The sequence below is a fragment of the Canis lupus genome, chromosome 6 (assembly GCF_003254725.2).
Source record: "Canis lupus dingo isolate Sandy chromosome 6, ASM325472v2, whole genome shotgun sequence".
Lineage (NCBI taxonomy): Eukaryota > Metazoa > Chordata > Mammalia > Carnivora > Canidae > Canis > Canis lupus.
The window spans coordinates 50,941,312-50,953,202 of record NC_064248.1 but is presented as its reverse complement, the minus strand read 5'-3'; positions in this window follow the sequence as shown (position 1 = coordinate 50,953,202).

The window sequence follows — 11,891 nt, the reverse complement described above, 5'->3', positions numbered from 1 at the left end:
TTAGCTGTTTTTAATAGTCTATTTTAACTCTTGATAAATAAGCCTCTAAAACTCCAATTGAACTAGCTTTAAACCATCATTATACTATCATTTTTTATTATCAGAATGAAATTATTGAGGCAGATATTACATTAATGGTTGTAATTAAATAGATGTACTTTAAATGAAAAAAAAACAGAAAAATAAAAAAAGGAAACTTACTCTACCAGATATATTAAGATATTCTACAAAATAGCAATAATTGTTAAATGCTATTGGTACAGTAACATATAAATGAACCCCAGACTATTCCAATGAGTCTATATCTATATATATTAACTTAATGTACAATAAAGGCAGCACTACAAAACAATGAAGAAATCTGTCAAGACTAAATGTTGCAGAGGATTTGGTTCAATGGGAATTCTTATACCAGAGGGAGTGTAAATTACTACAACCACTTTGGAAGGTAATTTGGAATGAACATTCTCATGCACTATTATACAACTTTTGCACAGGTGCCCTGAGATTCTTACATAACTATGCTTATAGCAGCACTACGTACATAATGGAAAGAATATGGAACCAATCCAAGTAGCAATCAATCAATAAATAAAGAATGAACATGAAGAAAACTATATTGATTCAACTTTATTCACAAGATAGTGTAAGATTAATTAATTGCGGACATACGAAAAAAAACGCAGATGAATTCTGGAAACATAATGTTGAATGAAAAAGTGAGTCCTCTGGAACTTCTGGTCCAGTCCAAAGAAATCCCCTAGGTAGATCATCGCAGACACTTGCTGTTAATACTCCATCTGCATTTACAGGAATGGTGAATGCCAAGAGGATGCAGGTGAGGCACTGACAATGTCTGCTACACGAAGGCATATGAACATAAGTTGAGGAGAGCAATGTCTTCTAGAGCAGAAACAGGTGTATGCAATAGGGGAGAGCACTTAGCATGTATCTGTGACCTTCTAGTTCTTAAATTTCAGCTGGTTTGTGTTGTTAATTTTAATACTATTAAAAGCATAAAAAGTGATGCTTCCTTATACTACATATATTTTACAACACTTCATTAGTATGATAAAAGGCAAAATGAAACACTTTTCTTGACATGAAAAAGTAAGTTTAAAAAAAAAAAGAGTTTCCAATTAGGAAAACAAAATATTTCTAGTTACAAAAACCTGTTAATTGCCCAGTCTGTTTTTAGCAGAGTACAAATATGATCGTGCTTTTTTTTTTCTTCAATAATTTACTGTTCCTTTTTGGTCTCTTAAGATATTTTGGGCAGAATATATAACCATGCATTCATTTTCAGATATTAAAAGTCCATTTGATTGCATCTTCTAGATAATTCGGTGCTCTCCCTCTCATTGCAAGTGCCTGCGAGATATCAAATGGAAAAGAAGTGCCACATGCTGGATATCTTATTCCTCTTGTCCCACAATGTCTCTCCTCCTTCAAGCATCTCCAGGGTTGGGAAAAGAAAGGAGGCATTAGAGAGAAGGAGTAAAGGAAGATCTTATTAGTTGTTATAGTCCACTTTTGGTTGATGATGTCCTTGACACAAGTAGGTGCCCATTTGATTCTTGCCAAGCCATTCCAGAGTCTGATTGCCATTGCTCACTTTCCTCATGTGGAAAACACACTGTCATCTCCAGCCCCCCTCTGCTCCCACGGCCTTTGGTACATATTAGAGGAGGTCATTGAGAGGATGTGGCTGCCAGTTAACTGGAGAACTGGACCCAGGCAATTAGAGGCTCCTAACTCCTCCCCAGAGCTTGAAATAGAAGTTCTTCCCATGCTGTTCCCACAATGGGAGCCATTTTCAAGGACATGGCCTTAGGAGAGCAACACATTGCTGAGACTATCTGGATAGTATGTATGACTGAATACAGTTAAGGCCTCTATATGAACTGTTAAGATTTGGGAGGCAAATGTGGAAATCTACTCATCTTTTGGCTGCCCAAGGTAAGCCTCCTAAGTAAATTCCCTCACTTATTAAGCCTTCTGCCTACCAATGTGGAGGGGTCTCTTTCCTTGGTGTCTCTCAGGCCTCTTCCTCCCAGTATGGAGCATGTTTCCTATTACACCTGGGAAGCTCCCGGGTTTTGTGAAGTATATTCCATAGCTTCCGGTTGCTAGAGTTCTCTCATCTGGCCATGTTTTTAAGAGGAATGCCAGGAAAAAAAGTGGAAACCTAATATCTGTCATGTCCATTTCGCTTATGGGATGCAGACTTTAGCATATTGGCTTATATTATCTTATTTAATGCTCATGGCAATCCTATGGGGTAAGTACTATTTTTAACTTTATTTTGCAAATGAGAGAAGTGGAACTTAAAGATACTGAAAAGCCTGCAGCTAACGATTGAATGCTGGGGCTGAATAGAACCAAAACCCTCTGACTTTAGAACCTGAAGCCAAATGATAATCAATATGATGCTTGGAGGAAATGAATTCAGACAAATGGAGGTAATTTCATCCAGGCCATGTTCAGATATGATGAATCATTCCTGTCTACAACAGAAACCTTATTCGTTTTCCTTAAAATTCAGTGTCTGTCATCCCCGAAATGTGCTGGTTGTTTAATTACTAGTCTCTAAATGTCAACACTTTGCCCTTTGGCTTATATTTTCTAAATTCCCATATCTATTAACATTTTCTTTGGCTATGTTTAAAAACATCAGTTAGGCTACAGTTTTATCCTGTTTAGAATTTTATATTGATTTTACTTTTTTCTTAAAGAGGATAACCTTCTCTCTTCCAAATTATTTGGAAGACAGTATTATTTCTTACCTTTGTAACTACATAAAGTTATAATATCCAAATATATGATGATGTATGTAGGAAAACCCCAAAAGTCTGCAAAAACATTTTCTGAAACTAAAAACCAGTTTTAGAATGGTCTCATGATACAAGATCAATAAACAAAAGTCAATCACAATCTTAATTACCAGCAAAATCGGAATTTTAAATTTTAAAAATACCATTTATACTAGCACTCTAAATATGAGTAAAGCTAACAAAATTTATACAGAATTTATATGCAGAAAACCAAAAAAAAAATTGATGAAAGAAATCAAGAAAACCTAAATAAGTAGAGATACACTGTGTTTATGTTTTGAAAACACAATATGGCTAAGATGTAAATTCTCTTCAATTTAATCTGTAGATTCAATGCAATTCTAATCAAAACCCCAAGGGTTTTTTTTTTTTTTTAATATTTACAAGTAGCTTCTAAAATGTAAACAGAAAGACAAAGAAACATCATAAAACAATTCTGAAAAAGATAAAAATAGCAGACTCACACCACCTGATTTCAGGACGACATGTAAGTCATAGTAACGAAAAAAAGAAAGAATATATGGTATTGGTGAAAGAATAGACGGAACAGGATGGATTAATTACCTGATATTGGTAATATATGTAAAAAATGTATTTTTTTTCTTTATTGGTCTAAACAGAGGTTTATCAATCTTCTTGATCTTATTAATCTTCTCAGATATGACAGCAGGCCTAGCATTTAGGTCTGATTTATATTTCATTGATATTCACCATGACCTCTATTATTTCTTCTGCTTAATTTGGGTTCATTTGGTTTTTCCCTTTTTTCCTAGTTTGTTAAGATGGAAGCTGAAGCAGTTGATTTAGATTCTTCATTCATTCCCATTAAAGGGTTAGTGGCATAATTTCCCCCCTAAACATTGCTTTTGGTTCATCCTCTCAATTTTAGCATATTGTGTGTAATTTTCATTCAGATAAAAATATATTTTAAATTCCCCTTTTGATTTTTTTCTTTGACCAATGGATAATTTAGATGGATAATTTTCTGTGAATTTACTTTCTTTTTTCTATAAAAAGTTATATTTTTATATGTCAACTTGGCTAGACTACAGTGACTATAGTTTGTTGGGCAAATACTAGTCTAGATTTTGCTGGAAAGATATTTTTAGGTGTAATTTATATTTACAATCAGTTGACTCAAAGTAAAGCAGATTATCCTCGATAACATGGGTGGGCTTTTTACCATTAGTTGAAGGTCTTAAGAGAAAAGAGAGGTATCCCAAAGAAGAAGGAATTCTCCCTCCAGATTGCAACATAAAAATCCTGCCTGACTTTGCAGCCTTCAGACTCAAAAATGCAACATTATCTCTTATCTGAATTTTTAGTCTGCTAGCTTGACAGATTTCAGGGACAGGACTTGCCTGTCTCATAATTACATGAGCCGATGAGCTAAATCTTTAAAATCTTTCTCTCTTTCTCTCTCATATGTATATGGGTTCCATGGATGGGATCCAAGGGATCCAGGAACACTTATAAACCATTATATCTATCTATATCTATATCTATATCTATATCTATATCTATATCTATATCTATCTATATCTATCTATTTGCAGGAAGAGGATTCTCAACTTTCAGGAGATTCTCAAAAGACCCCTTAAATCCAGAAGAGGTCCAGGATCATTGGTATAATAAAAAAGAATGAAGAGTTAATATATGGTATGACAGTGAATGAACATTTAGATAAGATACATAGGTTGATAGATAAATAGATATGGATACACAAGTGATAGATAAAAAGGTAGATAGAGATAGAGATATAGTGTATTGGTTCTGTTTCTTTGGAGAATCTTGACTAAAACAGTTTTCAAATATTTGGGGATTTTCCAGAGATCTTTCTATTTTTGAAAGATCTAATTTGTCCCACTGTAGTCAGACAACATAGTTTATGTGATTTAAATCCTTTTAAATTTAGTGAGAATTGTTTTATTGCCCCAAATATGACAGTCTTGGCAAATGTTAGGTGTGCATTTGAAAATAATGTGTATTCTGCTGTCATTGGGGGAAATGTTCCAGAAATGTCTACTAGATCAAGTTACTGGGAGTGTTGTTCAAATTTCTATACCTTTACTGATTTAGTATTCTGTAATATAGAATACTGTTTTGTCCATTTTGCAAGAGGGAAACTGAAATCTTCCACTGCAGTTATGAATTTTCTTAGTTCTCCTTACAGATTTTTTTGCTTCAAATTCTGCTCACAAATTTATAAATGTTTAGGAATGCTGCTCATAAGTTTATAAATTGACCCCTTTACCTTTATGAAATGATTTTATGCATGACAATATTTTTATTGATCTGAATCTGCCTTTTCTGATATTAATATTGCCACTTCAGCTTACTTCTGAATAGCAGTATCTATCTATCTATGTATCTATCTATCTATCTATCATCTATCTTCTATTAGCTTTCTATTTATTCCATTTGTTCTTTTTTCTTTCTTGTTATTTGTTTTCTATTTGTCTCACCTGCTTTTTCTCCGTTTTTTCCTCTATTTGCCTTCTTTTGGATTGTGTATTTTTTATTACTTCATTTCATCTTTTTTTGTTCAGTTATTGGTTCTATCACTGACTTCTGTTATTTTAGTGGTTGGATCAGCATTTAGGGAGCATATGTTTAGCTCATCCCAATCTACTTCCAAGTAATATTATTCCTTACAATATTATATTTTTATCTCATATTTAATACAATTAAATTACATTTGATGTAATGCTTAACAAAATTTTTGAACAGGACAAAATCATTCTAAAGTTAATAGAAAAAAAATAGATGTGTGAGAATATTAAAGAAAATCATCTTATCAGAAAATAAATCTTATTAAAAAGCAATGGTTAAAGCTGTTCCGAAAGATAGAAAGAGATGGAATACTTTCAAACTCGTTCTATGAGGCCAGCATCACCTTAATTCCAAGACCAAAGACTCCACCAAAAAGAAGATTTATAGACCAATATTCCTGATGAACACAGATGCAGAAATTCTCAACAAGATACTAGCCCATAGGATCCAACAGTACATTAAGATTTTTCACCATGACCAAGTGGGATTTATCCCTGGGATGCAAGGCTGGTTCAACAAAATCAATGTGATAGATCATATCAACAAGAGAAAAAACAAGAACCATATGATCCTCTCAATAGATGCAGAGAAAGCATTCGACAAAATACAGCATCCATTCCTGATCAAAACTCTTCAGAGTGTAGGGATAGAGGGAACATTCCTCAGCATCTTAAAAGCCATCTACAAAAAGCCCACAGCAAATATAATTCTCAATGGGGAAACACTGGGAGCCTTTCCCCTAAGATCAGGAACACGACAGGGATGTTCACTCTCACCACTGCTATTCAACATAGTACTAGAAGTCCTAGCCTCAGGAATCAGGCAACAAAACGAAGTAAAAGGCATTCAAATCGGCAAAGAAGTCAAACTCTCCCTCTTTGCAGATGACATGATACTGTACATAGAAAACCCAAAAGACCCCACCCCAAGATTGCTAGAACTCATACAGCAATTCAGCGGCATGGCAGGATACAAAATCAATGCACAGAAATCAGTGGCATTTGTATACACTAACAATGAGACTGAAGAAAGAGAAATTAAGGAGTCAATTCAATTTACAATTGCACCCAAAAGCATAAGATACCTAGGAATAAACCTAACCAAAGAGGTAAAGGATCTATACCCTAAAAACTACAGAACACTTCTGAAAGAAAATGAGGAAGACACTAAGAGATGGGAAAATATTCCATGCTCATGGATTGGAAGAATTAATATTGTGAAAATGTCAATGCTATCCAGGACAATTTACACATTTAATGCAATCCCTATCAAAATACCATGGACTTTCTTCAGAGAGTTGGAACAAATCATCTTAAGATTTGTATGGAATCAGAAAAGACCCCGAATAGCCAGGGGAATGTTAAAAAAGAAAACCAGAGCTGGGGGCATCACGATGCCAGATTTCAGGTTGTACTACAAAGCTGTGATCATCAAAACACTGTGGTACTGACACAAAAACAGACACATAGATCAATGGAACAGAATAGAGAACCCGGAAATGGGCCCTCAACTCTATGGTCAACTAATATTCGACAAAGCAGGAAAGACTATCCACTGGAAAAAAAGACACTCTCTTCAATAAATAGTGCTGGGAAAATCAGACAGCCACATGCAGAAGAAAGAAACTGGACCATTCTCTTACACCAGACACAAAGATAAACTCAAAATGGATGAAAGATCTAAATGTGAGACGAGAATCCATCAAAATCCTAGAGAAGAACACAAGCAACATCCTTTTTGAACTTGGCCACAGCAACTTCTTGCAAGATACATCTATGAAGGCAAGAGAAACAAAAGCAAAAATGAATTATGGGGGACTTAATCAAGCTAAAAAGCTTCTGCACAGCAAAAGAAACAGTCAACAAAACTAAAAGACAACCTACAGAATGAGAGAAGATATTTGCAAATGACATATCAGATAAAGTGCTAGTATCCAAGATCTATAAAGAACTTATTAAACTCAACAGCAAAGAAACAAACAATCCAATCATGAAATGGGTGAAAGACATGAACAGAAATTTCACAGAGAAAGACATACACATGGCCAACAAGCACATGAGAAAATGCTCCGCATCACTTGCCATCAGGGAAATAGAAATCAAAATCACAATGAGATACCACCTCACACCAGTGAGAATGGGGAAAACTAACAAGACAGGAAATAACAAATGTTGGAGAGGATGTGGAGAAAGGGAAACCCTCTTGCACTGTTCTTGGGAATGTGAACTGGTGCAGCCACTCTGGAGAACTGTGTAGAAGTTCCTCAAAGAGTTAAAAATAGAGCTACCCTATGACCCAGCAATTGCACTACTGGGGATATACCACAAAGATACAGATGCAGTGAAAAGCCAAGACACCTACACCCCAATATTTATAGTAGCAATGTCTACAGTAGCCAATCTGTGGAAGGAGCCTCGGTGTCCATCCACAGATGAATGGATAAAGAAGATGTGGTCTATGTATACAATGGAATATTCCTCAGCCATCAGAAGAGACAAATACCCACCATTTGCTTTGACGTGGATGGAACTGGAGAGTATTATGTTGAGTGAAGTAAGTCAGTCAGAGAAGGACAAACATCATATGATCTCATTCATTCGGGGAATATAAAAAATAGTGAAAGGGAATAAAGGGGAAAGGAGAGAAAATGAGTGAAAATATCAGTGAGGGTGATGGAACATGAGACACTCCTAACTCTGGGAAACAAACAAGGGGTAGTAGAAAGGGAGGTGAGCAGGGGGATGGGGTAACTGAGTGACAGGCACTGAGGGGGGCACTTGGCGGGATGAGCACTGGGTGATATGCTATATGTTGGCAAATTGAACTCCAATAAAAAATAAATAAAATTAAAAAAGCAACGGTGATGAAAAAATATAGTAGTGAACAGAAAAATACACCAAAATAATCAGTGAAAGAGAAAAGAAGTCCTAATAATGGATTCAAGAATATGTAAAACAATTCACAAATGAGAGAAAGTGTTATTAAAATAATATTTTAGGACAAGTGGCTCTTAATTCAGAAGAAAATAAATATATGGCCCTATTTTAGACTACACTTAAAAATAAATTCCAAATTTAGAAAAGATAAAAAAATAAAGTAACAAAGTACAACAACAACAAAAAATTCACGGCCATGTATATTTATAACTTGAAGTGAGGAAGATCTTCCTAAGCATTAAAGGAAACCGAGAGCTGTAAAGAAAAACAATAGTTGATTTGAATATATAAAAATGAAAATGAAAATTTCTGTATGACAAGAGAATATTACTAAAGTCAAAAACAAAAAAGGAAAAAGAAGTTAGCAAAAGGGAAGAAGAATTAATCATCCTAAAATTAATTTTAAAGAACAATAGGGTAAAAGTGATTATGAATAGGGATTTGATGAACAAGGAAATATAAATGGCCTATCACCATGGAAAATAATCTATCAGGTAGTGAAAACAGAAATCACAACAAGCGTTTCTAACAGGAAGAAATCTATTACAGGAAATCAAGTGCTTACATTCTCATTGAAATAGCTGAGAAAAAAGTCAGGAAAGGTCACTGAGGCTCTGAGCCTCACCGCTGGGCTTCGGGGAACCAGGAAGTTGCTACTCTTGCCAAGGCCAAGAACTGTGGTAATCTCTCTCAGTTGTCCCAGCTCCCACAGGCAGATGTCAGAGATTTGCAGAAGTTGCTGTAAAACCCCACTTTCTTGTGTGTCTCGGGGGGAGGGGGTTGGGGGGAGGAGTTGGGTTTTTAAGAATTATTTATTTATTTATATTTCACATTTTTATTTAAATTCCAGTTAATTAACCTACAGTGTAATATTAGTTTCAGGTATAGAACTGAGTGAGTCATTATTTACAAACAATACCTAGTGCTCATCAAAACAAGTGCCCTCCTTAATATGAGTCAACCATTTAACCCGTCCTCCTGCCCACCTCCCCTCCAGCAACTCTCAGTTTGCTCTCTGTAGCTTAGAGTATGTTTTATGGTTTCCTGTCTCACAGTTAGGTCTTCCATTCATTTTGAATTTATCTTTGTCTATGGTGTAAAGTAGTGATCCAGTTTCATTCTTCTGCATGTTGCTGTCCAGTTTTCCCAGCGCCATTTGTTGAAGAGATTGCCTTTTTTCTATTGTCATTTTTTCCATTTCCTGCTTTGTTGAAGATTAGTTGAGCATCTGGTTGTGGGCCCATTTCTGGGTGTTCTAGTCTGTTTCATTGATCTCCATGTCTGTTTTTGTGCCAGTACCATACTGTCTTGATGACTACAGCTTTGTAATATAATTTGAAGTCTGGAACTGTGACGTCTCCAGATTTATTTTTCAAGATTGCTTTGGGTATTCAGGACCTTTTGTGGTTCCATACAAATTTTAGGATTGTTGGGGCTGAGTAGTTGAGTGCCTTTGGCTCAGAGCATAATCCTGGGTCTGGGGATCAAGTCCCGCATCAGGCTCCCTGTGAGGAGTTTGCTTCTCCCTCTACCTATGTCTCTGCCTCTTTATGTCTCTCATGAATATGTAAATAAATAAAATCCTTTAAAAAATTAGGATTGTTTATCCTAGCTCTGTGAAAAATGCTGATGATATTTTGATAGGGATTGCATTAAATGTATAGATTGCTTTGGGTAGTATAGACATTTTAACAATACTTGTTCTTCCAATCCATGATCATGGAATGTTTCTGCATTTCTTTGTATCATCTTCAATTTCTTTAATAAGTGCTTTATAGTTTTTGGAGTATAGATCTTTTAACTCTTTGGTTAGGCTTATTCCCAGGTATCTTCTGGCTTTTGGTGCAGTTGTAAATGGGATTGTTTCTTTGGTTTCTCTTTTTGCTGCTTCCTTATTGGTTATAGAAACACAACAGATTTCTGTACATTAATTTTGTATCCTGCAACTTTACTGAATTTGTATATCAGTTCTTGCAATTTTTTGGTGGAGTCTTTTGGATTTTCTATATAGAGTATCATGTCATCTGCAAATAGTGAGAGTCTGACTTCTACCTTGCCAATTTGGATGCCTTTTATTTCTTTTTGTCGTCTGATTTCTAGTACTATGTTAAATAACAATGGTCAAAGTGGACATCCCTATCTTGTTCCTGACCACAGAGGAAAAGCTCTCTGTTTTTCCCCATTGTGGATGATATTAACTGTGGATCTTTCATATGTGGCCTTTACAATGTTGAGGATGTTCCCTCTATCCTTTCTTTGTTGCGAGTTTCTATCAAGAATGGATGCTACACCAGGGCAGCCCTGGTGGCTCAGCAGTTTAGCACTGCCTTCAGCCCAGGACGTGACCCTGGAGACCCGGGATCAAATCCCATGTTGGGCTCCCTGCATGGAGCCTGCTTCTCCCTCTGCCTGTGTCTCTGCCTCTCTCTCTGTATCTCTCATGAATAAATAAATAAAATCTTTTTTAAAAAGTGAGAATAATTTTTAAAAAAAAAAGAATGGATGCTGTACTTTTTCAAATTCTTTTTCTGCATCTATTGAGAGAATCAGATGATACTTATCCTTTCTTTTATTAATGTGTTGTATCACATTGCTTTTGATTTGTGAATATTGAACAACCCTGGCAACCCAGGAATAAATCCCAGTTGACCATAATGAATGATTCTTTTAATGTACTTTTGGATTCGATTTGTTAGTATTTTGTTGAGAATGTTTGCAAACATGTTCATCACAGATGTGGCCTGTAGTTCTCTTTAGTGGGGTCTTTGTCTGGTTTTGGAAATCAGGGAAATGCTGGCCTCATAGAATGAGTTTGAAAGTTTTCCTTCCATTTCTGTCTTTTGGAATAGTTTGAAAATAGGTAATAACTCTTCTTTAAATGTTTCTCAGAATTCCCCTGGGAAGCCATCTGTCCCTGTACTTTTGTTGGTTGGGAGGATTTTTTATTGCTAATTCAATTTCTTTGCTGCTCATCAGTCTGTTCAAATTTTCTATTTCTTCCTGTTTTAGTGTTGGTAATTTATGTTTCTAGGAATTTATCCATTTCTTCCAAATTGCCCAATTTTTTGGCATATAATTTTTCACAAGATTCTCTTATAATTGTTTGTATTTCTGTGGTATTGCTTGTGATTTCTCCTCTCTCATTTGTGATTTTATTTATTTTGGGTCCTTTCTCTTTTCTTTTTGATAAATCTGGCTAGGGGTTTATCAATTTTATTAATTTTTTTCAAAGGACCACCGCCTGGTTTCATCAATTTGTTTTACTGTTTGTTTGCTTTTTTTTAAATTTCTGTATTGTTTATTCACCCTAATCTTCATTATTTCCCTTCTTCTGCTGGCTTTAGGCTTCATTTGTTCTTTTTCTAATTCCTTTAGGTGAAAGGTTAGGTTGTGTATGTGAGTTTTTTCTTGCTTCTTGAGGTAGCCTGTAGGTGCTATATACTTACCTCTTTGACTCTTTTTGCTACATCCTAAAGGTTTGGGACTGTGTGTTTTCATGTTTATTTGTTTCCATGTATTTTTATTTTTAAATTTCTTCTTTCATTTCCTGATTGATCCATTCATTGTT